We start from the raw sequence: 27,749 nt of genomic DNA, 5'->3' as shown, positions 1-27,749 counted from the left end.
ACGTTTTCTTAACCAGCAGAAAGGCCTTACTAAGCGCACTCTTTCACGCCCACATATGTCTGAGATAGCACATACTTCTCCCTGAACAAGCTCCTGTGATTAAAAGCATGGGGGGAGGGGAGAAAAAAAATTGCTGAGTAGGAATTTTCATCTGATCTCTGGAGTTTAAATTATCTGGGCGAAGTGAGAGTGGGGAAATAGGAGAGCAGCAAAGAGGAGGGGTCCAAGAATGTCAGAAGCAGCGCTGATATCCCAGTCACACTGGCTGCAGCTCCAGCTTCCCACGATGGCACTTCTCTAACAGCACAGCTGGCCTTCGTGTCCCAAGCAGGGATCCGGAGCGATAACCACGGCAGGAGCCACACCGGGGGTTGTGGTGACAAGTGTGAGATACATCACAAAGGTGGCAGCAATGTGGCACTTCTTGACGTGACACCTAATGGGCCAAGCCTGATGCAAGACCAATTCCTACCCATTTGGCCACATCTCCCTAGCTTTGGTGTGAAATCATCATTTTCCAGTTAAGTCACACCAGTGTTCCAGCTCCGTCTTCCAGCAGAGCGAAGAAAGGTTTAATTTAGAAACAAAATAGTTAAAGGCCTAAGTGATGACGCCTGTTATGTATAAGAGAACAACTTGGAAATTTAAAAACAGCCTTGTAATTAGGGATTTGAGTGAGATATCACAAAGTTCAGGCTTAAATCCATGCTCTGCCTCAGTTTTTCTGTATTATTTTTGGACAGTCTCTTAGTTCTGTGTGATTCAGTTCCCCATCTGTACAGTAAATGCTTCTTTCCCTTTTTTGTATCTTGAATTACATGCATTTAACTGTACTGAAATCCACATTTCATCTGGGACTTTGAAGAATTGAATAAAGGAAATTACTATGATTATTTAGACACAGAGGTGCACGCACACATAATGAACCATTCAAATGACTGCTCCAAACTCACTCACTATTCCAAAATGCAGAAAATGGTCTCCTCTTCCTAAATGCTGTCCCAAGCACTAAACTGCCTGTCCACACTGAAGGCATGAAAGCCAAGAAAATGCTTGAGTATGTAAAGAAAACATTATTTCCAAAGATGATAAAAGTTTGGGAAATTTTCACATTTTTCAATGTTTTAATTGGATAAATTAAGGAATATAATTTGGCATTTGCCATGTAACTGTGACCTCTCTCCCAGCTTTCTCTTTCAAAACACTGCAATGCATTGTCCAGATGCGTGCTGATGGAGAGGACTTCTATCTTCTGTGGTACGTCACATCACAGGGGAAAAAGCTGACTGGGGGGATACTCCATCCTACCTGCCCACCCTTCCCTTGTAGTTTTATGCAAACAGCTGTAGAAGGGATGTGATAAGAGAACAAGAAGGTTGGCATATGGCTCTAGATGTGCTTAATACAGAAAAAAATATATGTCCATATGATTTTATTTTCTATATTTGTAAGCAAAAATATTGCCAAATTCTAGTCCAGGATCCTCTTTGGAACGTTATAGTGTGATTGGGAATAAAGCTTCATAGAAAACAGCCATGCATTAGAAAAGCAGGTATCCCTGGGTACACAATTGAGCTGCTCCCAGAAGGTCCTGATCCTGTCCTAGCTACTCACAGAAAGTCTAGAAATAATTAATTACCTGCAAGTATTAAAATAGTAGCATACATATCCATTTGAGCAAATGCTGCCCCTGGATGCTACTCCAAGCACTGTACTGATTGCTCTCAAGTCCCCAGACCCAAAAAGGCCCTAAGAAGTCCTCAGTCATCCCACAGGACAGGGGTGACTATATTAATTATTTCACTGCTGATAAACTCGTTTCTCAACTGTTTCTACTGCCGCCAATAACAGACTACTGCCGCCAATAACTACATGGCCCCACCAGGCAATCTGCCCTAACCCAATGCTGCCATTATTTCTGGGGAAACTTTCTGAACATCTAATCTGGAGCTCTCCTGCCGTGATTTTGGCCCCAATACACTTGTAAAAGAGGTAACACCCTAAAATTTTTAAAAGGTCTTTAATGTACTTAAAGATTATTTATGCCTAACTTCAGTGTCTTTTAGAAGACAGGAAAACTGTAGTTTTCCCCATTTCTCCTCCTAAGCCATTTTTCCCAGACCTATAAATATACTCAGTGTTTATTCAAAATCTTTCCAACTTTGAAGAATAGTAGCAAACCTAGTCCACACCTTAACCAGTGCCAAGTGACATAGCAGTATCTTGAGAGGTAAATGCCTGCTAAGTTCTGATTACAAGGTCTGCCTGTCTTTGCAATACCATGATGTGACTGGTTTTAGGGTTAAATTTGGATTCAGGTCGTGATCTAACTATAACTCACAAAAACTTCTAAAGTGTTGTCACCTGCACATTATGCATCCCATGCTCATGCAGTCAATGACTTGTGAGCTTAGTCCCCAGTTGAATTTTATCTCTTCTTTTAGGCTGGTTTTTTTCACCAGTTCCTCAATTTCTATACGCCCTTCTAAATTCCTAATCCCGTCTCCAAGTATATTTGCAGGCCTTTATAACTTCATGTTGTCTGCAAATTTAATAAGCATATTCTGTACTGCGCTGTGCAAGTCATTTATGAGAACACTGAACAGAGCTGGAAGCAGTACAGATAGCTGTGGAATATTATGCATCACATTCTTTCAACTGGATAGGGGAATGCTGATAACAATACTTGGGATACAATTAACTAACTCAGAGGAGTCTCATCTGGCTTAATTTCTGTTCTTTTCTCCATTCAAATACATGTATTCAATCCACCCTTTTCAAGTCCATTTTCAGTGCAATCTCCAAAAAAAACCCAAGCAAAAACAACAAACCAAATCCCAAAAAACTAATGGTTCAGGAAAATATCAAAAGGTACAATTCATCAGACCCTACACAAGCAGGCAAGGTCCATTCTGTCAAGATACTTCTTACTCCTCTGGTGTAGGTTTAGATCTAACATCCTCACTGATGCTGTATCAAATTTATTTATTAATTAAAATATCCTGATTTGGACTGCATGTTAATTATCAAAGATGTCAGAGAATCTAGTCATGCACCCAGCACTTAAGCCGGGCAATTTAAGAACTCAAAGACCTTACCTACATCATGGCTTCTCTTGAAATTAGAGCCTTGATTGCTCGAGAAAAAGGTCAGATTTTGTACCCAAAATACAAGTCCCAGCTCCAGTACTATCTTTGGTAGTGAACTGCATAGACTGAATGGGTGACAAGTTTAGATGAGGTAACACGAGTTCTTTACTCCTTATCCCAATGGGCTCAAAACAGGGGATGCTGCAGAAGTACTGTGTTCATCCCAGAATGTGATGGCATTAGTTACTAGGAGAGCTAAGCACTTTTGCCTCCCTGGGAACAGCCAAGGAAAGTAATCCAAATTAATTTAAAAGAATGATTAGTCAAATCAGCTAATTAGCTAATTATATCTCAGTAAGAAAATTCTTACTGAGACCTAGGGTGGACTAAATCCATTTTCAATGCCAAGCCAACTTCAGGCAGCTTTCATTTTGCACAAGGGTGTCTACACAGCTCATACACTGTGAATTCACACCTAATCTGAATGAATTTCCCAAGTGTCCCTCTGGGGGAAAACTAGCAGGGAAAGGAGAAAGCATGGATTTTGAGGGGAAAAAAAAAAACCAAACCTAAAACCACTTTTTAAAAAATTAATAGCTCGATGATTCAGACTTGGACTGAAATCTATTTCCTATGTGTTACCTAATCAGACAGTTTCATTTGAGCAAGCAAAGAGCCAAAAATAGAGTCGTGTAAAAGCGCTCTGAGCAGAATGGAGCTCCATCCCTGTTCCCAGGCTGCTCCTGTATCCCATGCCTTTGGGTGGCTGGGGACTGCGGATGAGGCCTGCAGTGTTTCAGCAGGATGTGGTGCTAGTAGTAAAGTTTGCCTAAGATATGGGTTTGCATCAAAATCACGTACCAAAAAAGGAGCAAAAGGATGTAAGCAAACTAGCTTAATAGCATTTTCTCAGCAGAGCAGAGAGAAAGTGGTTGGTCTTGAATACGTTTGCCATGAGAAAGGCAGAGGACAGCTCATTTCTGATTCTTCCCAACCCTCAAAGTGTTTTGTGCAACTGGTAAAGCAGCACTTTCCACTGACCTTTTGGAAGTAGTTAAGAGGAAGATATTTTTGAATTTCTACCTAAAAAGAGACTCATAAAACCAGGCAAAGATGAGCCAGCCTTACCCACCAAGTTAGACAGCTGCTCCCTTGCAACCAAAAAAGGAGATTTTGATGGTTTTATGGCCTTCAGCACAATGCAAAAAATTATACCAAATTCTCTGGCATCTAGTTGCATATCATGGAAAAGATCATTTACAAGTGACACTGGAAAATTGCCATTTTATATAGGACACATAGAGAGTGGAAACTCTGCATTTCCCTCCAGATCATTCATAGCATTTTCTCAGACAAAACCCAGTTTTACAGGACAGCACATAAGCAACCTCTGAACAGAACCAAAAAACTTTCTGCCATTCTTTTTGGATGAACACAGGTTCTAGCACCTTCTCTGGCCACAAGACCAGCCTTATGGCACAAGTTTTCCTATCGGCCTGGTGGTGTGGCCTGGCCTCACGGCACAAAACTCATTATTGTTCTCAGAATCAGGCTGCATCACCAGAGCACAGCTCATTCTTAGGGGCAGCAATAAAATGTGCTCTGGAGAAACTGCAAGGGCTTGACATCCCTTTGACCCTTCTGTACCTGCACAAGGACCATAGCTCCAACACAAGATGATGCAAGGCTCAGTGACAGACTCCTTTAGTGTCTCCTCAATCTTACACCACTAAACCAGATCGACACTTGCTCTGGGGTTAGGGCTCCACTCAGTGAGTTTCAGGAGAAGCAGGCAGCTCTGGACACCTTGTTTGAACACATTGTGACTTCAGGCACATCTGAAGGGGCCCCAACTCAGCCCGAGCTGAACCTGCTGCTTAAACAGCCAGTAACACATCAGCAGCCCCAAAGAGACTCATTAGCTCTATCACTAGATGTTATCAGAACAGAAACTGCAGTAATTGACTTTCAAAATAGCTAAAAATCAGTGGGCCAAATAGAGAATAAAGAGAGGCTTTGTCAGCTAATCATCCCATCCTAACCAAAGAGGTCTTTCCTGCAAGGCTGCTCTAAGACTTCCCAGTTCCTGAGCTGCAGCAAATTCTCAGGCCTAGAAATCACTTCCTGATCTTGCTAAGATTAAAGTCCATCTCAACATCCATAAAAATAGGTTGCAAGGTCTAGAGTACTTCTTGTGCTGTTTGCAAACCTAACAGGCCATTTTTGGCATTTTGCAGAATCAAGTACTGCTTGAAAATTAAAAGAGCATCTCAGCCAGATAGGAAAGCTGTTGAGTAGACAGGAACTGACTTCAATAAAGAAATCACTTCAGTGTCTTGAAATGCCTGAACCTGTAGAATTAGTAGTTTGGGGATCTGACTTCATTGCTATGTATTAGCCCCCAAAGAGAAAATAGCCTGTCAAACCAAGAAAATATCATCTTTTATTCCATTAATTCCTTAGATGAATGCAGGTCTTCTGTCAGGGTTATTGTTTTCTCAGGCACTTAGGAATACTTTTTTTTTTTTCTTCTTGGAAAGACAGTGGAGAAAAATGGGAAGGATTACATGCACATACATAAGGAGATAGTTAAGGAGAGGATGGAACTATTGGCTCTTTGCTCCATCATCTGGGTATTTACCTTTTGTTCAAAATACTGAGACATTGGTAATTGCATCTTTATGACAAGGACAGGTTTCTGCTGTAGCATTTGTATATCAGCAAGGAGTGATTATCTCGTGACACAGTTTTATTGCATAGTCCTCCCACTGACTCATTTTTCTTGGTGCTACTGAAGCACTTGAGTGGGGTTTTTTTTTCTTTTTTTCCTTGTGCCTAAGAACAGCAGAATGATTGTGTAAATAACTCAAGAATGAAGAGTCCTATTAATCCAAATGAGTCCTCTGGTGCCTTTTTGCACCTAGGCTGTGTTATTCTATTTAGCTTGATTAATAAAAACACAAACAAGTGAGAATTTTTTCCTTTGCCAGCAATTAAAGGATGCAGTTGCAAAATAAAACACACCTTCATGTGGAGTCTCTTTCAGGCAAAATCTCCTCAGAATCAAATGTATTTCCAGAGCTCATGGGTAAATTCCTTCACACTGAGGAGTTTCCCCAAACCTATCACCTTAGCAATCACAGCCAAAATGATAATGCATGGACACAGGCAATGTTCTTGCTTTACCTGAGGGTAAGTCTTAAACCACTGTCTATGTGAAGCTGAAGGAAAAGCATGGCTGTGCTTTCTTAGGATATGAGACCTCTGCCACAAAGAAGATGGTGCACTTCCACCTGCTATAGCAAGCAGCTTGGCAGTGAGCCCCTGGTGATGGATATCGCACAAGAAAGTTATACTCACTATCAGCATCAATGGTCAGACTGACTGAAGTCTGACATTGCCATCACCTAATTTGAGCTGTCAGAGACAGAAATGGGACAAAAGCAATTCCCACAACAAATGTTTCCTGAAGGTCAGTCTGTCAGAAACCAGGAAAAAGCTACCCGGAAGGGTGATAGTGCTCAGCTAGGAATCCACCAACACAAATAACAGGATATTGCCATAAAGCAAACCACCACAGTCCTTGTCATCTGTCCTCGCCACAATCCTGAGCTCATCTAAAGGTTCTTTTGACAAGGATGTTTAAGTCACTGAGCACTATCAGGTGTGGAGCCCTCGGTGACGAAACTCAGCGGCTCTCGGAGGAACGCTGCGGTGCTGAAGGGCACCCTGAGCAGCACCACACTGCTCCTGCCTTGGGTCTCCTCAGCACAACAACAACACTGCCCAGCTTTCAACCAGGCCTTCACTTCTGGGTGGGAGGGAAACCCTACAAAACACTGCAGTGGCAACAATGGCACTCACAGGCACGCACAAGTGCGGGAGAATCCTCCAGGCAGGTTCCAGGAATGGAGGTAAAGCCCTTCCTCCAACTAAGGCACAGGAAGGTGCTCTATTCATCAGTGACACTGATGGCTGTCAAAAGCATTAGAGACTTTTCCCAGCTGTCACCACCCCTGCTCCAGCGTTAAGCGTAGGTAGAAGCTCTAGTTCTGGAATTAAATGCAGCTGCTCAGTGTGATTCAGATCACCAACATGGGCTTCAGGTCCTTTCCAGGCTAACTCTGCTCTCCTCACAGCCCTTGCAGACATTAAGCTCTAAGAATGACAAAGTTGGTGGCTCTGAAGGTGCTAATACATTCCCAAGAAAACAGGAGAGACCCAAATTCCTTTTACAGCAGAAGCCCAACAACTTTACAAATTGAAGGGAAAGAAAAACCAAATAAAACCAAAAAGACCTAACAAATTTAAAGAACCAACCAAATAAAAACCCCCAAAACATATAGTTTTGACATCCATCCAGCCGGACAGAAACAACATGAAACAACAGTGCATGTGAACGTGACAAAACCCACCTGAAAACAGAGAAGGCCAAGGGAGGAATTGATGACTGCACAAAGACACCACAGGCACAGCCTATCACTTCCCCCTGAACCTGTCAGTTTTTCTGTCCTCAACAATGTTCATTTATCCAGGACTAAATATGAGATTTCTAAGCTGGATTTGTGAATTCCTGCAGAGGCTTTGATTTAGCTCCTGACAAGCTGCAGGGGAGGCATAACTGGAGTCAAGAGTTACACGCCATGCTTGCTTAATCTCCTCTGCAAAACGCTACAAATAGGAGATCCCCTTGAAAACACAAAGAAAAGAAAAACACATGAAAAAAGGAAAGAGCAACAGCAAAAGCACCTTCTTCTGTCGGGGGGAGACTTGCCTCTGTAAGAAGCAGGGCTGGTGGAAGACACTTTCTGCCACACAGCTAATTACCTTGGGTCCTCTTATCAAACAAATGGACTGGGATGATATGCCAATAACAGGAGGAAGGATCTAATTGGGGGATACCAGGGGGTAACACAGATCATCTTGTTAAAGTAAATTTGTTAATCTAGTGTATATGAGAAAAGGGCAAATGGGAGGGAGAATTCATCCTTGTTAAACATTTACCAAATGTTGGGTTATTTGAGCCCTGGGGAGAAGTAAATGTATTCACTACTTAAAGGCTGCAGCATTTGGTCTTCTCAGTTGGAATTTATCCCTGATCTGAAAGGAACATTTTTTCCCACTTGGAAAGGTTAGCAGCCTTTGTCTGTGCGAGTGATTTAATATAATGGACCATGATTATTGTTGGATTATTATAATGGCACATTGGCACAGTTATAGTTAAAGTTTTGGCAGAGTTTGTCTCATAAACTGCTATTTTACAACTCGGCTGTAAAAGTTTACTTCGGTCTGAAACTTGAGATACAAGATCTCAGTCCAGGAGGAGTCTTTTTTACTTTTTTTAAAGTCAAATTAAAGGAAAAAAAATGCTTAAAATTCTCTTGGCTAATGTTTAAGTTATGCAAGTATTAAATACAAATTGAAATCTACTGGCTGAAGACACTTGACAGCATTTGCTGCTCCTGAATGCCTTTGAGTCAAATCAAAAATAGTTTCAAGCACTTTTATGTAGAAACATGGTTTTCTCACTTTCAGTATTTTGAAGAAAAATGTGGACTAGTAAAACAGCTGGGATGTTAAATAGAAAAATAGAGTGTGCCACAAGCACTTTTTTCAGCAGTGCTTGAATTACAGGCATATATTTGTTATTAAGAATACAATTGATTTTTATTTTGCATATGTAAATTTACAATCATTAGTTTTAAACCCAATGTTTGCAAAAGTTATCAGAATGCATACTGAGGGAAAATTCAGCTTGTTTTAAGAGCCTGTGTGGTGTTTGTAGAGTAAGACTACAGGACAAGCTAAGTCCAGCACTGCATCACCTGCACAAAGCCTCCAAATTTCTCAGTTCTTAAAGGCATAATAGCCAAGTGACCACATCAGTGCTCATATCAGCTTCCCCACAGAACTCTAAAGGAATTCAAATACCAGACTATGAAAGCACTGCTTACTGGTACTGAAACTATACCATTTATATCCACCTGGTGCCAGAGACATTGCAGTTGGCAAACATACAACTAACCCCAGAAAAAAAAAGTTTGCAGGAAATACGGGGCAGTAAGTAATTTCTGGACTAAAGCTGCAGAAACTGAAAAGAATAGAATCATTCAAGATAAAGCTAAACACAATAAGCTGGGGAAGAGCCAACATAACTTTTTTAAGGAGAACGTCACGGCTCAGATTTGAGGATGTGAAGAAGGAACAAAGATACAGCCAACACAAGCCCTGGCCAGCTCCAGGTGCTTTTAGCCAGCAAACTTATGGTCTGAAGCAATGCCACCAGAAAGTTACTGCTTTGGCATGAATGCAAGTTTCCAAGCTCATAGCATGTAAGCTATTTCTGCCCAGTATTTTGAGGTTAATCTCTGTGTTTTCTTTGAAGCCTCTGTTTCCCTATTGGGACATTTATATGCAGGGGGTTGATGCGAACAGCCAGAATCATGAATCTTGGGGCACTTTTGAGGAGATGTGGGAGTATATCACTCTCTGCCATATGGCAGGTCTTGGAAAATGCTGGTGACTCACCAGTGAAGACTTATCCATCCAGCTTTCTACATAGCAAACAAAAACCGTTTCCCCCAAAAAATTTCCTTACAGAGAAGTTTTATCACCTGATCCCTGCGGTTTGTGCTTTCGCTGTAGGGCACAAAAAAATAACTAGAAGTTATTTTTCCCTGATTGAGTGCGACCCACGGAGACTCGTCTAAGAGATCTCAAGGTCAAAAAACTCAAAATTAAAGATAATCTGCTATCTCCTTAATCAGAGTTAACATTTTTCACAGGGTGAAAAGCATTAAAGACAGTCTATAGCTTTCATTATTGAGTCAAATTAATTTTTTACTTTTAAATCCCACTTGTAGCACAGTTTGTAACATTCCAAGTCATATTTATCTTTTGCATATTAAAATATGATGCCTTTCTATAAATAGCTACAGGTTTCTTGGCAGCATTGGTGTGACAGAGGATTAATTAAACTGGAAAGCAGGGAGTGTGGGGACCAGATTTATATAATGAAAACAATATATCTGCTAACACCAGAGAAGTGCTGACACTGTAATAATGCTGATATTAATATTTGGAACAGAACATTGTAGAGCACATTAGTAAGGTGGTTAAATCTGGTGGGCTGAGAAAGGATCAGAAATTACCAGAAGAAAATAAGGCTGTTACTTTGCTACTAATATTACAAGTCTCACTCCCATTCAGAAAGATTCACTGATATCTTGTGCTTTAATACCCAGAGCCTGCAAAGTCCACTGACCTCCCATGCGAGCTCCACAGCAGCTGTGAGAATATTTGGAAGTTTGATGGATTTTATCCCTAGATAATACCACAGCAATCTGCAGTCAAATGGGGACTAGGGACACCAATAAGAAAAAAAGAATTAAAATCCATCCCCTCCTCCAGTCTACCAGTTAGTTAACACAATCAACTTGTTACATGGTTTTATGTTAACATAGCCTTATTTACTTCAAAAACAATGAGAGAATGAACATCCAAAAACCACATCAAAACAACCCATTTGACCTTATGAACATTTTTCCAGGATTTCATAGAAAGTCACAAACAAATAATTACCTTTGAAGTTTATACAAAACAGAGAAGAAAAAACCAGAAAATACACAAAGAAACTATTAAAAAATTCCTTCTAAATACAAGATGCCCCAGGGCATTTAAATATTCAAGAATATTAAAACACATTCAAACTTTACTTCACTACTCTTGGAAAACAAAAGGCACCACCTAGTAATTTCCACTTGATTCCTTCTGCATTCCAACTTCCACCTCATCCCAGGACATTACACATGATGAAAACAAGTATTAAAACTAAGTTATTTATTAAAACTATAGAAAAAAATGTCAGAGTAAAGATATATATATGCATGTCGGCGCTCCGAATAAATTAGGGTCATTTTCATCAGTAGATGACAATTTTTACATTTATTACAATATTTTCCCCATAACTATTCTGTCTGGTGACATTTTTGCACATATATTAAATATATGTGACAGTATATAATGTATAGCTAGATATTTGACCATTGCTAAATGCTGCAGTATTTTGAATACATTTGCAGACTGTCAAATATTTTAGACTTTCAAGTGATGCATTTTAAAGCACAGTAAAATGAAGATAATTTACAGAGGAAGAGAAAGATTCTGCTCTTGGCTACTAATAAGAAAACTCAGCCTCCTGACAGGTCTGAGAGTACGAGACCACATCCTTACTATCTTTAAAGGCATAAGCTATGTTAGGAAATAAGAGACGTGGGAAGATGCTTATAGGACAGGGCTGTCTACATAAATCTGTAGGAAGCTATTGAAAAAGTTAAACCAGGTGTCACCAGCTCAGAACCTGGCCAAATAAGTTAAATTCTTGTTCCTGAAGACTATGTGCTGACACAGGAAAGGGAACATGATCAAAGGCAGGGAGGCTTCAATTTGGGGGGCAGACTTTCTCCTGGCACTTGTCATTTTTATTCAGCACATTTAGCCTGGAATGAGCACAGATGAAGTTTATAGTGAGAGAACAACAGAAGCCTCATCTACTTCAGCCCAGCTCTTGTCTCTGTTCTCCTCCCTGGCCAGCTCTCACCCCTGCAAAGCTTAATTCACAACCCTGCCCCTCCACGCTCCAGCCTCTTCTCCTGCCTCATCCTTCATCTTTCTGGCCACAGTCCAAGACCTTGGCCCTTGGCCAGGTCCTCACCAGGGCTCACTGTCTCTTTGCTCCTCCTCTCCCACCTCCCCAGTCCTTCACCCTTGTAACCAAACTCCAGGCTTCTGCTCTCAGGTTGCCTTCCCTCTCATCTACATTCAGAGCAGAAAGCCCTCAGGGCTGCTCTGGCAGAAATAAACCAGCACAGAGGTGTAGGCTTCCTAGCACAAGGGCTTCCCATCCTCAAAGCCCTGAGGAGATGAGCAGCACACGGAATGTGGATCTTCTTCCCCTTCCACCCTGCAGTGCTCCCACCTCTGGTACCAGACACGCTCTCCTTGGGCAGAGACCATTAGGCACTGCTGAAATCCAACTCCTTGTTGCTGAATATGCATGAACCAAGATGGTTAAATCTTGACAGCTTTGCCAAATTCGTGTGGATTTTGACAAAAACTGTGAAAGGCATATCCTTGAAACAAAAGTCAGTTTGTTGCCAGCTTTCATGCCTCTGCTCCGAAACATGGGTGTGCCATACAGTTTTAAAGAAAATACCACCAGAAGTGGGTGTTTCTCTCATTTTTTTTCCACCTCCATCTACTACTGCAACACACTGATCCAGCCTTCTCCCTGCACTGCTCCACCCTACCAACCCAATTTTTTTTGGGATTGCTTCACCTGAAATTTTGTGGTTTAAAGTAGATACCTGGACTGGAAAGCATGTCACTCAAACAATTAAACTTAGCAATGACACACAAACCCAGGATCTCCTAAAGGCTCATTGTTGGTGAAATGCTCTTCCAGTTCCAGTTTCCCCAAATTTAGATCACATAGTGTACTCCACCTTCTTTCATAGCTAGATCCACAGGCCACTGCAAGGTATCATCCAGCAGCCTTGGGATGGATCACTTTCAGGGGGCTGCAGGTTTCTGCTGATTTGCCAAGGTGTTTGGCTTTTTGTAGGAAAAAGACTTTTCATTAAAAATCAATTCCAGGAAAAAAAGGACGAACCAAAATACAAAAGATGGGCATCTAGTATTTGTTAATGGCTTGTCTTAAAAATTTGTGAGGTGCTTTAAATTCAGGGTGGGTTCCAGACACTCTGAATAAAGAGAGGCAGTATTTCCTCTCTGACATGACTGGGATATAAGTAACAACTGACAAGCTTAGGGAAGGAAACAGATGTAGAAACTTTTATAGGCAATTCCTCGGATTCACTAGGAAAGCGTTAAAATAAAAAAGAGCTCAACATAAACAGTCTTTTATGTGCATCTAAAACTGACTTGAGCCAAGAGCCAAGCCAGCCTCCGAGCTACTGGAGATACCATCCTGTATCCTCACTTTCTCCAAAGGAAAACTAACCAGGCAGCACCTGTCCAAGGGCTGCATCCCAAAAGGCAGCATGCTTCCCATGTATTTATTATAAGCCTTGCAAGCTCCAGCTTCTGTCAGTTGTAGCCACTGGTGCATTTGACAAAACTTTATTCTTCTGCTTCTTGCAGCAGATGGGGAAGCCAGGAGCTGATGAGCCACCAACACCCTTTCCCCATCCTGCAATACATGCAATGCAAGATGCCGTATTGCAGCAGACAATCACTCAGATCTATCTGGCTCTCCTTTCACTGATGAATTTACCCAGTGAAGACCTAAGAAAGTCCCCAGTATGGCTTTCTACTTCTGAACTGAGACATCAAAATATTCAGGGCAAAGTTTCTTCTCAGCCAAAACCATAATATGCGGCATGGTTAAGGAGGAAAGAAACATCCATCATCAAGTAGCTCAGATGATGGAAAACCATGCAAACCATTTCCTTCAGAGTATATTGCAGAAAGCTCTGCCTGCATTTGTACCTGTCCTGGTATTGCACATGGCCAGGCTAGAAGTTTTACATCCGTTAATGACAAGACAAATAAGGCATGGAATCGACTGAAACACCTGGCTCCAGTTCTGGAGGTTCTGGGGAACCTCCCAAATTCCCCAGTAAGTGCCTTTACCAGTTTGGAAAAAAACCCTTATGTTCCTAACAAACCTAGAGAAATTCTCTGATCCCCAACCTCTGTACCAAGACAGGGGCTCAATTGGATGAGAACTCAGTGGGTGATGGGATTGTCTATTCCAGCATACCACCAAAATCCTTCCCCTTGAGGGCCCATGCAGTTTCAGGCCAGGCACATCTGCCAGAACTTCCCTCTGTCAAAGCCTCTTCAAGGTGCACACACTAATTTAATCCTTTCTCTTGAGCAATGGTTTTATTAAAAACCATCAAAATGAAGGTTTTTACTACAGGCTCAGCCTTGTCATGTACTAAACACCTCTTCCTTCCTTGATGACCATCAAGTGATAGCCCTGAAGGCCAAAATCCCATCCCCACCTTGTGGCAAGGTGCACAGGAAGCCCAGAATGAACCAGCCCTACTTCATTTACAGACACTTACAGGTCAGTCAGGTTTCACTTGCAGGAAAACTGTATCAAAGCAGAATTTCCCATCAATAGGGCACAACCCTATAGTCAAGAATCAATAGATCAGCTCCCCTTCTTGTTAGGATACCAGCTCAGTGCTACTGAACAAAACATTTCCTTTAAACTCATCGACTCCAACTCTTCTGCTGACAAACATCTGCACACACACCAGTACGAGGAATAGTAATTATTTCCCCAGAGAAAACCAATTTTGTTATAAATTTCAGAAGCAACTTGATTTAACAAATTAAGCTAAGAGGTAAGGATGCTAAATGCAGTTAACTTATTTGAAGCTAGTGGAATCAGAAATTACTTGCAACACTCCTTTAAACACTTCCATTTTTGAAAGGATGAGTACGGAGCTCTTGACAAAACTCCTGGCTTGGGTTTTCAGAGGGTCAAGAAACTAAAACTGACTCTAGAGAAACATCTTTCCAACTAATAAATCACAAGCGCATTTCTCTTCCTAACATTTCTTAGAATTTCCTGCATGAATTAATTGATAGAACTAGAATAGAAAATATCAACAGAAGAGCACCCCGTTAAGAGCATTTGAAGTTTTATATTCATCATCCAAACTTTGGAGTTTTTCCACATATTGAATTACATTTTTCACTTCATCCTATTACTTGGCATGGGGAGTTTCTTGCTGTTTTATAACTACCTTATGAAAGACAACAAACTGCTGAAAAAGGGCAAAAGGTACAGTTTCCCTTAAGGAAAACAGCAGGAGTGTCCTGCTATCATATAACCTGGACATTACAACTGTTCAAGGGTTTCTGTGCTGCTGAGGGCTTCTGCTCAAATGTCTTTCTTTTCCCTTTTTTTGGTGACATAGGGAGGAACATATAAAACTCTTGAAAGATTCTTTCCTCTGTGAATTGTTCCTTCTCCCTCTGCTGTGATAAATGCCATCTCAGAGATGGTGACACACATAAACTACGAGGATTTATAGCACATTTCCAACACTAATATTAAACACATCCTTTAAACTTCTTCTTTGGAAAGACTTCGATTTTTTTTCCTCCTTTAGTATCATTTAATAGCTGTTAAGTCACCTTCAAAGAATTTGCAAAACCTTTGAAGTACAACACAAGAAATAGACTTCAACATCTTCCCAACAGTTGCAGGTAATGAGCAGGAAGTTTTGAAGGCACACAGAAATGGAGCTGTCTAATGCCAAGTTACCACCTCCCATTCCACAGCCCTACTCCTGCCAACGTCAGTTTTGCAAACACGCTTTTGTTCCATTCCCTTACACTGCAGAGGCACTGGGGACTAATGACACAGATTGCTAGTTTGGGGTTTTGGGGTTTTTTTCCCTTTTTGGATAACTTACATATATTTTATTTTTAGAGAGGAAATTCTTCTCCAACTACTTTGCAGCAGAGCTTGGGTTTGTGACTTCTTGCTCTCCCTCCATGAAGACAAGGGATAACTTTGCTGCCTAATTTCTTACTTCAGATCTCATTTGGCCAATAAGAGGGAGAATTACTGCCTACCTGTCTTACATTTTTCTGTTCTGTTACCACATGTCCATGGATTGCCAAGAATAAATCTTTAGGAAAGGCTTAGAAAATTTTTAGAACAAAGATTTCCAATTTTAACTCACTCCAAACTCCCTTAAAATGCATGTGGCCAAGGGATGCTATTGCCCAACCACATGAAAACAAAGATTTCTAGCATATGAAAAAAATAATTATCTGTAGATAAAATGTTCAGAGTGCAGAAGTTCTGCATAATTAAAACATTTTCTGAATCTTGCTAGTAGCTCAAAGGTTAAGTACTTTTCTTTGCTAGCATAGACCACATCATTGAGAGGAAGCAAGTGAGTTTATTCTTTGAAAGGCCATGAAAAAAACCCAAAAGACCACCACAAGTTTTTTTGTATTTGCAGATCCTTTCAGGTCTAAAGAACCAGCAAGATAATAAATTGTTTTTGCCGAAAACAGGAAGTTTAGCAGAGATGCAAAAGGACGGTTAAACTTTGGCTAGGCAGCCCAAACCCTTGCATTCTACTTTGAGAGTATTTCCAAAATTAAAAAAAAAAAAAAAGAAAAAAGAAACAGAAGTGGCTCAAATCCATAGAAAGCTAAAGGAACAGCAAAGGCATCTGGCAGTGGTAATTTGTTGCCAGATTTGTGGTTGTCTTGTGTTGGCTCCAGTCTGGTTTGCCAGTTTGCACTAACTTCCATCAAGCTCAGCCGAAACCCACATTTATAAATCCTCAAATGCTGTCAAAGCTGGATAAGTCTCAAGTAGTCCTGTCTTTTTTTTTATCTGATTAAGATGAAAGGAATAAATAAATAAACACCATTCATAATATTCTGGTGTATAAAGGGAAATGACAGAATTTTCAGTCTCAGGACTAAGTCCCCACCAGGTTTTTCCATGTAGAACCCAACAGGGCAACGCAACACTCCCCACTCTGCCCCTTCATTGTCACCCCTACCCCATCATCAGGCCACCAGCAGGACCTTCTGGCAGGAGAAGTCATCTTTCAGCACAAAATCAACTCAAAAAAATGTGCGAAATGTGGTCTCTTTAAAAAATGTGTATGTTCAAAACAGATCCATCCATCGCACAACTAGAAATTAGCACAGACTCCAGCCCTTCAGAGGGATTTTGAATGGCTTATAGGACACAATCACCAGCTATAGCCTGTGAACACAGCCAGGCTTACAGTAGGCTCCAGCACTGTCCTTTTTTTTTGCTAAAATGGCACTTTCTGGCCCACTTCTGGTCTGGATGGATTGGCTCCCTCCTTCCCTTCCTTACCCAGGGCCAAGTGGAGTTCAGGGGCTGCCACAGGCCAGGGTTTGCTCCCAGGATGCCACTCAAGCATTGCTGACTTCTTGTGGGAGGTAAAGACTGCATGGATATGAGCTGTACCATGATATTTGCTCATGGAATGGAGAACAAATACACAACACAAATCTAGCAAAGGATGCAAAGGGTCCCTCCCAGTTCAATATTCATATGAATGCATTAATGTGAGAAAGGGAATCTTAAATACATTAAGTTGTTTTTTGGGCTAGAACTTCCCATGATTAATCTGAGACCTTCCTCTCCCAAAATGCTGGGGATTTTTTCCACCCTCTTTTTTTCCTTCTTTCTTCCCTCCCTCTCTACTCACATGTATTGTGAAAATGCAGATCCTCAAGGCATCTATCACAAAGCACCACTGAATCCTTTGGGCCAACCAAAAGATAAATATAATCAACAGTATAAATATTATCTTCTGAAACACACAACCCTGAAATTCAATGATCATGGACTAATCTTTTTTTTTATAAAATCTATTACTATTGTTATGCAGTCTTTACACCCAACTTACTAACAAGAGATCATCTTCCCTATATCTGGTTTTTTCTTAATTCCTGAATCATGAGTTCATAACAAAGTCCAAAAATAGGGTGTGCAAGAATGTGAGCTCAAACCTTCAAACTTTTTTCCTCAGTACAATTACTTGCCTAATTCAATTTCAGAGCCCCTCACACCTGCAGGAGCACAGTCAAGACAAAGGCTGGTATACTGTGAAGATGGAATATGCAGAAAGCTGAAATAGAAAGGTCCTGAGACCTTAAAATAACTACCAAAGATAACAAAAAGGAGAGGGGGAAAAAACCATACCAGCAAACCCTTACTTTTGTTTTACAGCGTTCACTATGGGATTCTTAAAAAATCAAGCTTTTAGAAGAACTTCAGTCAGAACCCTGCTAGTCTCAGTCCATCTGGAAACCTAGACCATGTATTTAATATTAAGCCCTCCCAGCCTCTGCTCTTTAATAGTTGCAACAGTGATGATATCAACAACACCCACACTTTACAACACAGCACTTTTCATCTGCTGGAAACAAAACACTTCCCAAAGGAGGCAAAGCATTACCATTCCTTGTTTAGAAACAGAAATTCAGCTATTGAGAAGTGAAACCACTTACCCAGGCCCATTCATCTGGAACAGCAGCAGAGCCAGGTGAAGAAGCCAGAGCCCCTGTGCAGATGTCCAGTGTAAGCCTTTAACACTCAGCACCCCACCTCCAACTTCAGTAGAGCAGGTAACGTTATACCCTCCTCTCTCACAGATCTAGGCTCAGCTTTAGGTACAATCTGGAAGCACTTCAAAAGCTGTGGATTAAAAAGCCCTGTATAACTGCAAAGTGTGATTATAATTCAACCAATATTGGAAAAATTACAGCAGTTTATATTTGTTTTTCTGTATTTGTGGAATTTATGTTGTTTCAACACTTGAACAGCTTTTGATAATGACACCATCTGTTAATTCTCACCCCTCACTAAATTAGAACAAGTGGTGGAATTGTTAGACTGCAGTTTTACAGATCCCAGCTTATCAAACAAACCTGAACCCAGGGTCTGTGAGAGGCATTACAAACAACAGGAGGCAGCAACCAGTCAGGTTCAATTCCCAGGCCAATCAGAAGTAAAGAATAGGACAATCAGGAACAGCACACCTCTCAGCAGCTCCTCTGGAGCAGTTTTTTGTTAGGTTGTGTTTCATTTCCCAATGCTGCTGGGTAAACAGCACTAAGGCTGCTCAGATTGGTGGGGCAGCGTTGGGTGGGGTATTCCTGCTAGGATCTGAGATCATTGCCAAGTGGAATGGACACCTGGGTTCAAATTAAACACTCTCCAATTGCAACAAGTGGGCAGAGGTTTGAGTGGCCCTGTTAAATTAACGTTGCTAGATCAGTGTCCAAACTGGTGTGAATTGCTGTAATTTACACATTCTTTACCTGCAGAAATACCAGCTGCAAAGCATGAGGAGGAGCACAGGCCTTGGTAATACACTTCAGAGTAAAAGTGAAGTTGATAATCAACTTTTTTGGCTACACTCCCACCCCCCCATTTTCCCTACATATTCATGTCCTTCCCTCTGCACTAAGAAATGCTCTTCCTCTATTTTCAGGTTATATGAGAATCTGTTTAATACACTTGTATCTGCAAAAGGTCAGATTATGTCACATGCAGATCAAACAGTGAAAATACACATCTCCTGGTCTCTAGACTACTTTTTGCATATGTTGTTAAACACCCTTTAGTTCTTCGATGAACCTTTTAGTTCTCTCTTTCTGAACTTATGTCAATAATTTCATTCTTTTCTTAGATAGTGAACCAAATCCCTAGTAGTTGTAATCTTCTATTTCACAAAGACTTTAAGTAAAGGGATGGACTTTTACTAAAGACACAAGCGTGATACTTCACTACACAAGGAACAGGGAGTTTGCACATTCTATTTATGAAAGTTCAGGACACAGCAATGGAAACCTCAGACCTTGCTATTCCTGATAATGCAGGAGTAAGGCACCACTAAAGTTACACTTGTCTAGGAAGAGCCTTGGTGGTGTCCCTCAAATAAGGCACATTTGGTTTTCAGCACCATGGTAATACCTAAATTACCTCACACACCCAGGAATGAAACGTTTCCCACCTTCATGGGCACAATTCCCTGCAGCCTTTAGTGGGCTTCTAAGAAAGCTGCCCAGAGAAGCTGTGGATGCTCCATCTCTGGAGCTGTTCAAGGCCAGAGTTTGTTTGGAGCTGAACAACCTGCTCTAGAGAAAGGGGTCAATCTATGAGACCACACTGAAAATGAACTTTCTGGTAGCTCCAAGAATGGCAGGTAAAGAACCTCAGCCCAAAAGGTGTTGATGCTGCTATGATGGGGTGAGAAAGATGTCCAAGGTGTGAAGTCTGCCTGACAAAAACTCTTGGTCCTCAATTCCACTGGTTGTGGGAGCAATATTGGGAGCACATAATAATCAGCTCACAGAGGACACCAAGGGACCTAAATTCACTTGTTGCTGTCATTAAGAAGTAATTATTCCTAGAAAAGAAGAAGAATGAAACATTTTCTGGGCATTACAGGCACACTAGGAGCCAATTCAGACCCCTGAGTTCAGGCCAGCTTTCTAAAACCCTTTATGTCATTGTTTTACAAAAGGTGTTTGATACCACTGCTGCCTTCTCAGATGTGATCTCATCCTTGACCCTGAGTGGCAGTTTTAGGAATAGCTCCCTCAGGTTTACTTTTATCAGATCATAAAGTACATCATATTCCCTTGCCTATGAGATGTGCTAAGGCTTGCATCATTTGTAACTGGAAATCCTATAAAGCTGCCTGACATTTTTTTGTCCACAAAAAATTGAAGTCAAAGTTGGAATGGATGAAAAAGTAGCTTCCAATATTAAAAAAAGTGCTTGTTTGGTGGAGAAAACTATAATCTGGTGCACTTTTCCAGGAATACAGTAAGAACTAACATTTTTGTAATGACAGCAGGGCTGTATCCCTTCTTGGAGTAATAAACACAAGGTCCTTGACTGACTTGCTCTGCCAATGTTAGAAATAGATGATATATTATATATTAAACACATTCCGTTTTTCTACAGAGAAAGCAGAGTGGTGCACAAATATCCAGCATCACATCTTACAGCATCCTGTCAGGACTCTTGGAGTAATCCTTTATTTTGCAGATCTGCAGACTAAGTACGAGGGATTAAAAGGCTTGCCCAAAGTCTCCGAGCAGGGCAGCTGCCCAGTCGCATTTTCACGGTGGAAGATAAGCACCACGCCAGCAAACAGCGTGACTCTAAACCAGCAGCCAGGCTGGAGGATGTCAGCAAAAGGGGCCAAGGAGGCTTGAGTCACAGCTGGCATGGTCAGCACGTAAGTTGAGGGGGCAGAGAATAAGCTGAAGCTAAATATACTCCAACTCCTCGTAGACTCGGTGCTGGCAGTGGGCCAGGCTGCAGCAGTAATGGCTGGGGCAGGTTTAAAGTGCTCTCCCCTGCCAGCTAGTCAGCCCTGCCTTAAATTAACCCAGCTGACTTTAGACTGAAACAGATGATGGTTCCTCATAAACTCAATTACACCAGCTCAGCCATGAGTGGAGAAGGCTCCAGATGAAATGTGGTGCTTTACCAATATCTTGAATCTCCACTGCCTTCCCTGCAGTAACTGTTGACAGTGCCTTAAATTCTTTAAATCCGTCTGAAAGACAAAACTTCAGGTTAAGCAACATCACTTTCAGGGGCCTCTGCCTCAGGTTGCTGTATAGATGATGAAAGGAGGTTTCTGAGACCATTTCTCCATTGGATGTCAACGTGCAGCAATGAATTCACACAAGATGTTCCTGTGGATTTCTTTGCCGGTAGGGTCATCCATTTGCACAGACTCCTTTTATTACAGTCTCTGATCTTTCCAACTGCAAGAAAGCACAATACTGCTTTACTGGAGACTTGTTCAACTCCTGATATAAAATGATGCTCATATATACCCTTAACAATCCCATTGCAATCCAACCATTTACTCCTATATTAGTTAGGGTAAGATAAAACCTGGGGTCTGTAAGAGCATGTATATTTGCACAGATATAAATATAGTTTGACTGCTAAACTTACATGGTGGGCCTACATTTTCTGTAATAAAATATTTAAGTGGTTTCAACTCCACAGTTGGATTTTTATAACTCTGACAGAGCAAAAGACACCAGTGCAGGACAGCATCCACTGGACACAATCAGACTCAAATAAGTAATAAAATTAATATCTTCATTACGGGCTGACAAGCACCAATACAGATTTTCCCAGAGAGAAATAACCTAAATACTAGCACTTCTTGCCACCATAAACAAAGCTCAAATCTTCATGTTAAGATGAATTTCTAATGCCTAGCATTTAAATATCAGAAAAGTCTGATAAAGAATTGTCTGAAGCTGAGCCAAAGCAGAATAAATGGCAGGACTGTAGTAACACAGAAACTTGTGGAGGTTTGGGAGAGCAGTTTATCACTTCTCTGGAATTTAGTAAAAGCTAAATTTTGTGACACCTAATTTTTTTTCTGTGCTTCTTCAGAAATTAGGCTCTCCTGAAAAATCACCTTTCAAGATGGTTTATCATAGCCAGGGCTGGACTAGTGGCAGGAGTTGCTTGAGCTGAGTCCTGGTAGTTCAAGTAGAAGCTCTCCCACTTGTCATCACAGAATATATGACCTTATTACTCCTCCCTCAGTTCTGGCACTGATTGTTGATGCTGTTTGCAGTCAGTGAAGTTTCCTCAGTGCTCTCTGCTGCCATCTTTCCCAGCCCCTTCTGCTTCTGTTTTCCAATTACAGCAAAAAATATGTGAATCCAATTTTCTGCTAACACCTAGATGAACCAACTCCAGAAAAGAACATGGAAGATAGCAAAGCAGGAAGATTTGCATTAGAGTTATACTACTAGCTAAGAATACATTGAAAATTGCAGGAATTTATCTGTATATCAATGACACAATGCCACTTCCTACTGTAGGACCTGAACAAATTAGCTACCAAAGTCCAGCCCTCAACAGCTCAGATTTATCTCAGATTTTACAGGCAGTGAGAATGAGTCAGTGACAGGACTAGGCCATGATTGAGAAGTAAGACTCAGCAGAAGCAGTAGACCCAGATCTGCAGGCACACTTCCCTGGACATTTGACTTTCCACAAGCTTCCTGTTATCCAGGGGCATTGCAGAGAGCTGGAGAGCTTGATTGTGTTGGGCAAAGTTTTTCCACTGGTGCTGAGAGGGTCACCAGGCAGGACTGGAGAGATGTCAGGGCTGCAGCCAACTCTCCTCTGGCTCAGCAGCCCCTCTGTCAGAGCACGAGCTCTCCCCTTGCTCTCTCGCAGCCCTACCCAAAAGGCATTGTCTGGAAGCAATTAGAGATTTTAAAATTTTTTTTTCTTTTTTTTCCATCCTTGCCTGACAACTTCAGCAGACACACATGTAGCCATCCCCCTACGCTTCTAAAGAACTTTGCTTACTGTTAACTATTTAAATGTTGAAAGTATTAAAGCTAATTGAACTCACTGCTCAGAGAACCAAGTCTGAGGTCAGCTGTCATAGACGGCAACACTGTTGTGGTAAAAGAACTTCGGGGTAGTTTAGAAATCTTTAGAAAAGCATTCATGCCTGTCCACATGCTTGTCAGTCCTACCTGTCACTGCTAATGTCAGGGGATGTTTTAGGGTAGGGAAACAGATGGAGCTGCTTTGGGGAACTCCTCCAGGAACTGCTGTAGTTAGTGCTGAAAGTGATGACAGGAGATGATACTCAGCTGGCCAAATTTTAAGCACCTTGCTTCAGGTGCTTAACCTGTCAGAGCCTTAATGGTCCAGTGAGGGGCACAGGGATGGCAGTGGAAGGGGAGAAAAAAAGACAGATAGTCTCTTCCACAGAGCAATTCAGATTCATGTTTAAATACTCTAATTGCCTTCCAGAGCAACTGATTGTCTCCTTGTCAACTTTATTGGAAACCTGGAGAAATCCTCCTGTATATGTAGATATTGTGAATATGCTCTTAGTATCATACTGAAAAAGAGTCTCAGACGGTAAATGAGAAAAATTCTCTTGACTTCAAAGGTGTTACTGTTTACTTTCATGCTGCTGAGCATTCAGACCCGTATTTTTTAAATGCTGATGCTCCTTGGCCCCTGTGTGAACAAGTTTATTGTGACTGCCATATTTTTTCTGTGTGTGAGATAAAAGGAAAGGAAGAAGTAACTGGTGGCTGCTCATGGTACAGAAGCAACAGAGGACTTGTCCCTAAAGGGATCCTTGCCTGCTGTAAATCCAGCGCAAGGGACACACATCAGGATCAGACCTGTAGAGCAAAGACATTCATAACATTGTGAGATCATCTTCTACGTGCACAAACAGACTGTCTTTATAACCCTGAACTGGTGACTTTGGGGGTACAAAGTCTTTTGTTCCTACCTGGAAAAAGCAACCTGCTAGAAATGAACAGAAGGTTATGCTGATTTTATAGAAGCTGAGTTGTCCTTAAGGAATGCTGAGGAATGTGAACATTCCACATATCCAGACAATCTTTCCCGTCAAAGACTGAAAGGAAGAAAAAAAAGACAAAAATTAACACGCCAAGTAAGGCTCAATTCTTTCTCATCTGCCAGGTCTAAGGCCTTCTGTTTTGTAGGAGAAAAGGAAGTCTCTTGGAAGCTTGTTTCTTGAAGGCTATAAGGAGCCTGTTGGAGAGGTCATGGGACCAGAAGCAGACCAGTTCTAAAGCATAGCTGCAGTTATGGTTTGTCTACATTGTCTTGTCATTAATTCTCTAGCCAGGCTTCTGGGGGATAACAGGAAACATCCAGACGGCAAATTCCATGCCGTAGACACATTCATATCCTTTCACATCTGTGACTGTAGCCTTGCAAAGAACAATATTTGAGATTACACCACACTTTGAACCACAGGCAAGAGGCCTAGATCCCCAGCAGCACAGAGGATGATCATAAACGACTCGGTTACTCCACAATCAGTCCAACTTTGTAATCTGTACAAAACAATTAATTACTATCAAAAGAATATGAACAGCCCAAAGCCGCTGCAGGGCTCTTCTGGGGCAAAGCAAGAGTTTTGCATTTGTCTTCCACTTATATCAGAATGGGAACAACCTGATGACCTAAGAAATTGAGTCATTTTTAATACCTGCTCTTTCCTCCCAGTACCTGGAGGGTTAGAGTCCTGCATGCCTCATCTCACTGGTTATCATTATTATGTCATCCAGATCAATCATTTCAAGCTCATTGGGGTGTAAATACAGCTTTGATCATTCGTTACACTTTGTTAGTATTTATCAGAGCCAGGGCTCTTTTAATCCAAAACAGCAGCGCTCAAACAGCAAGGAAACCTGGGCTCCAAGAGCACTTACTGCAAGTTGGAGGGGTGGTGTTGGGTTTTGTTTGTTTTCTAAATTATTCACTTCTAAAAATTTCCCAACTGCTGCAGGGTTAAGCTCTGCAAGGCAGAGGAAAACTTTCCTCTCTCATGGCAGGCACAGCAAGAGCGAATCGCAGAGCCCTTGCCTGTTGCTGTGAGCCCACTCTGCTCCGGAGGATGGAAACAGGCACCGGGGAGGGAGGGAGGGATTCCTCTGCGGGCAGAACCTCTGTTATGTCGGTGTGTGTAGGACTGCTGGGGCTGATCCACAGCGCGCTGCAGCCACCAAAGCCGAGCGGCCTAACTCGTGAAGCGCTCCAGAGCAGGGCTCTCACGGGCTCGGGCTCCCTGCAAGCTCCAGAGCGGCTGATCCCGCGCTTGGGACAAAGCAAAAGCGCCTCTTCTCACTGCGGGCCCGGGAAGCGAACGGAGGGCTGGCTCCGAATGGTCTCCTCGGCGATGACAAGCTCAAATTCTTTAGCACCATCTAGCTAGCGCAGAGGTAACCCGCACCGCCGCTCCTGCCCGCCCCGGCTCCCGCTGAGGGAAGGAGGGAGCGCATCCCGCGCATCCCGCGTATCCCGCGCATCGAGCGCATCCCGCGTATCCCGCGCATCCCGCGCATCCAGCGCATCCCGCGTATCCCGCGCATCCCGCGCATCCAGCGCAGCGCCGGGAGCGGCTCCGCGCAGCCAGACGGAGCGCGGACCGACTCCTTTCTGATAAAAAATATAAAAAATATATAAATGGCCGCCGGAAGGACAAGTGGAAATTTCATAAAACAAATTAAATGGTACCTTGTCCAACAATCTGAATAAAATGTGAGAGCAGGACATGGACGAGAATGCCTTTTTTGTTGGAATGTCAGAGAGAAAACGGATGAGAAAAATGCTGTGGAAGCAAAACTGAGTGCAGAAAACTTAACAAAGGGCCACAAAAATAGTGGAAGGTGCCTAGAAAACTTCGAGAGAATAATCTGATAGTCAAACAAAATCTTGAAAAATTTCATGCACTACTTGCTGAAGTGTTCCTGTAGATATAAAAACAATACAGTATGGTGAACAATTCAGAAGAGCACAGTGTTTCAAAGTGAAAGATTTGGAATTTTCCTTTTTGAAAGCAAATTCTTTCTCAATATTTTATAATGCTGTATTGTTATGCAAAATAATTATATAAAATTATATAGATTATATAAAATTATATACAATGAGTATATACAATTATATTATTATATGAAATGTAAAAACAAATCCCCCAAAATTGAGTTAGTGATATGCATTGTAATTTTATAAAAGGAACACTTTCAAGTCCCTTTTTTCCCCAGCTGGTAGAAAAATTTGAAACTGATGGACAATGCATTTCTGAATGAAGCCAAAGATTTAAAAACTCAAAGAAAGTATTTTTTCCCCTAAGAGTTTCACAAAAAATTTTCAGAACTTCTTTTTTCTCCCTTATAATTCTGATGAGAAGTCAATTAAGCTGATATTGGAACTGTCTGCAAGATAAAGCACTGTATTGAAAGAACGATTTGTCTGGGAAACATCCCCAAAGAATTGCTGGTAAAGTATGTATTTACCTAAATTATTATTTCACATAGGACTAAATGATTTTCAGAAAAGAATATATCTTCAACTTTCATGGCTTTGTCAAGGAAAAAAGAATTTAAGTACGCAAAAATAGGAAGCATTTTGATTTAGTGCTGCCCCAATAATCTATTTATATTTAGGCCTTCAGAAAAATCCAACTGAGCTTTATTTTCACAACCAACTAAACCAATATTTTAATTTTTGATCTCTACTTTTGACCTAAGTTATTTTAAACCACTTGCTAGGCATTCTTAGACTTCCTCACACAATGTGTTTATCTTTTTTTTGGTTGGTTGGGACTTTATTCTTTAAAGAAACATCCTAAAACACTCACAGACCATGTTTCTGCAGGGAAGACCATGAGCCTACTGATGCTTTTTTTTTTTTTTAAGCACTTGTACCCTATTTCTAGACTATAAAGACCCAAATTCAAGGCATTAGGCTAACTTGCGGGCCAGTGTTAAAAACAAAGTTTGCGTGGACAGCCTTCCATGCACATGTGTGCCCCAAAGATGTTCAGAGGCAGCTTTATCCTGGGCCTTGGTCACTGCTCGTGAGCTTCACATGCCCCACCAGAGCAGGCTGACAGAGGCTCCTCACTCCTGATAGAACAGACATCACCCTGCGGGGGCTGGTCACACAAACCACGCTCTTCAGAAAGGAGAGGCCCAAAGAAGGTCCAGATTTTGGGAATGGAACTCCTGTGGGGACAGAAGGACACAGAACTGCAGTGGAGCACAACCTCTTCCATAGCAATACGGGGAACTTCTGCCAAGCCGTGTTACACCCAGCAACATGAGGTGTAAAGTTTTCAAAAAGTGGAGGAAAAGGAAGCTGCTGGAAGTCTGATGGAATTAATACCCACGTTGCTGAGATGTGGAGTTGCTGGTGCCAAGGAAATGGGAGCCAACACTCCCACGGGTCCTCCAAGCCACCCAGCATGTGGCCAGCTCAGCCAGCATGGCCCTGCTGCCAAGGCTTTGGAAACAGCCTGTGTTTGGTTGGATCTTCTTACCTAAGGAGAGAATCCAGAGATGAGCTTTTGTTTGCTTTCCTTTTCTCGCTTGCCTGCATTAGTGGGTTCTTTTATAATTGGGCTTGTACAAAATATTCTGTCAAGATGCATGTGGTGGAGGTGCCTCTGAGACTCCGAGCACACGCTAGTCCCACGCCCTCTCACACCCTGTAATAAGCTTTTTATTCTACTGTAATTAACAGCCAGGCACCAGCCACTCTGC

At 41.7% G+C, this 27,749-nt stretch overlaps 1 long non-coding RNA gene across 1 annotated transcript in view; it reads right to left on the bottom strand.

Moving 5' to 3' along the window:
- LOC128946613 (uncharacterized) overlaps positions 1-27,749 on the bottom strand; it is a 130,902-nt gene that overhangs the window by 73,625 nt on the left and 29,528 nt on the right. The window contains exon 2 of the long non-coding RNA XR_008483976.1: positions 18,150-18,336. This is a non-coding gene — a long non-coding RNA (uncharacterized LOC128946613). The remainder of the gene's footprint in view (positions 1-18,149; positions 18,337-27,749) is intronic.

This window comes from Melozone crissalis, unplaced genomic scaffold, assembly GCF_028551555.1.
Source record: "Melozone crissalis strain CALT ecotype California unplaced genomic scaffold, PUWL_Pcris_2 ptg000081l_1, whole genome shotgun sequence".
NCBI lineage: Eukaryota > Metazoa > Chordata > Aves > Passeriformes > Passerellidae > Melozone > Melozone crissalis.
Note: the sequence above shows the minus strand (reverse complement) of the source record. Positions and strands in the feature narration are given on the sequence as shown.